Source organism: Tarenaya hassleriana, unplaced genomic scaffold (assembly GCF_000463585.1).
Source record: "Tarenaya hassleriana unplaced genomic scaffold, ASM46358v1 Cleome76, whole genome shotgun sequence".
NCBI classification, from domain to species: Eukaryota; Viridiplantae; Streptophyta; class Magnoliopsida; order Brassicales; family Cleomaceae; genus Tarenaya; species Tarenaya hassleriana.
Genome location: NW_010970123.1, coordinates 477,318 through 479,772, shown reverse-complemented (window position 1 = coordinate 479,772; position 2,455 = coordinate 477,318).

The following is a 2,455-nucleotide window of genomic DNA, read 5'->3' as shown; positions in this document are numbered from 1 at the left end:
CCATAAATGGATCTCTGAAGTTTGCATACTTTCCGTGGACTCTTAGGATCGACAAAGCCCTCGGGTTGTGTCATGTACACATCCTCGAGCAAATTCCCGTTAAGGAATGCGGTCTTGACGTCCATCTGCCATATCTCGTAGTCATAATACGCAGCTATGGCCAGCAGAATCCGTATGGATTTAAGCATCACGACTGGTGAAAAGGTTTCATCATAGTCTATACCATGAATCTGCCGAAACCCTTTCGCGATGAGTCGTGCCTTATAGGTATGCACGATGCCATCCATGTCGGTTTTCTTCTTGAAAACCCACTTGCATCCAATGGTTTTAATACCATCGAATGAATCGACCAAAGTCCACACTTTGTTGTCGTACATGGATTGCATCTCAGACTCCATGGCCTGGTGCCATTTCTCGGAATCGGAACTCGCCACAGCCTCTGAATACGACGTAGGCTCGCCATGTTCTAACCACATGAGTTCGTCGTTTCCAGTCACAAGAAATCCGTATCTTGTAGGCTCTTGGCGAATTCTACCAGATCTCCGAGGTTCACTAGGAGCTGCTGTCTCAATAACTCGTGATACAGGTTGGACTGTTTCGACCTGTTCGTTCGGTTCTTCGACTATTTGTGGTTCTCGAACTTCTTCGAGGTCTATTCTACTCCCACTGACTCTCTTGGAGACGAACTCTCTCTCCAAGAAAGATCCATTCCGAGCAACAAACACTTTGTTCTCAGATGGGTTGTAGAACCAGTACCCTTTCGTTTCCTTAGGGTAACCCACAAATATGCATTTATCAGACTTGGCGGATAGCTTATCAGAAGTCAGACGTTTCACGTAAACGTCGCATCCCGAAATCTTCATAAATGCTAACCTGGGTCGCTTCCCAGTCCATATCTATATGGTGTCTTCTGAACTGACTTTGTTGGACAGTTGTTCAGTATAAGCGCTGCCGTTTCCAAAGCATATCCCCAGAAGGATTTAGGAAGATCGACCTGACTCATCATAGACCGTACCATATCCAATAAGGTTCGGTTCCTCCTCTCGGAAACGCCATTCCATTGTGGCGTTCCAGGTGGAGTCAGCTGTGAGACAATCCCACAATCTGCCAGATAGTCAGTGAACTCTTGGCTCATATACTCGCCACCTCGATCAGATCGAAGCAACTTGATCGTCGCATTGTCGACTTGGTCACATCAATGAGAAACGCATAGCGAAGCTTCATACTGATGGACTTCTTGATTCTTTTGATTATGAATCAATCGAATCATGCGATTCCTGTTTGATGGGCAAGATGACAAAACCTCCTTTTACTAGAAAAGGAGAACGGGCTACGGAGTTGCAAGAACTCATACATAGTGATGTGTGCGGTCCTATGAGCTCGCCCGCTAGAGGGGGTTATCTGTAATTTATAGAGGTGCTTTATTTTATGGTAATGGTTACCTATTTAATGGCCTTTATATTTTGGATGATAAACCATCTGGACACAATTCGATCTATAACATTAGTACCAAGCGGTTTAAGCCGAACGACTTAAACCCGACCTATCTCTGGCATTGTCGACTTGGTCACATCAATGAGAAACGCATTGCGAAGCTTCATTCTGATGGACTTCTTGATTCTTTTGATTATGAATCAATCGAAACATGCGATTCATGTTTGATGGGCAAGATGACAAAATCTCCTTTTACTAGAAAAGAGAACGGGCTACGGAGTTGCTAGAACTCATACATAGTGATGTGTGCGGTCCTATGAGCTCGCCCGCTAGAGGGGGTTATCTGTATTTCGTTACGTTTACTGATGATTTCAGTAGGTACGGTTATGTCTACTTGATGAAATGGAGCAAGAGTTGCTGCGTTGACCGTCGGGACTTATGATCTTACTTTACCTTCTGGACTTGTGTTAGAACTACATGATTGTTATTTTATACCTGCCATTAGCAGGAATATTATTTCAATTTCATGTTTGGATTCTGATGGTTTTCGTTTTGTTATTGAGAACAAAACTTTATCTATTTATAGAGGTGCTTTATTTTATGGTAATGGTTACCTATTTAATGGCCTTTATATTTTGGATGATAAACCATCTGGACACAATTCGATCTATAACATTAGTACCAAGCGGTTTAAGCCGAACGACTTAAACCCGACCTATCTCTGGCATTGTCGACTTGGCCACATCAACGAGAAACGCATAGCGAAGCTTCATTCTGATGGACTTCTTGATTCTTTTGATTATGAATCAATCGAATCATGCGATTCCTGTTTGATGGGCAAGATGACAAAATCTCCTTTTACTAGAAAAGAGAACGGGCTACGGAGTTGCTAGAACTCATACATAGTGATGTGTGCATTGGTCATCTTACAGTTGACCAGGTTCTTAAGGACGTTAAATCGTTCGACCCTTGCCTGTTCCTCGAACATAGTCCTGAGATGCTCGATCATCTCGAAGGCATC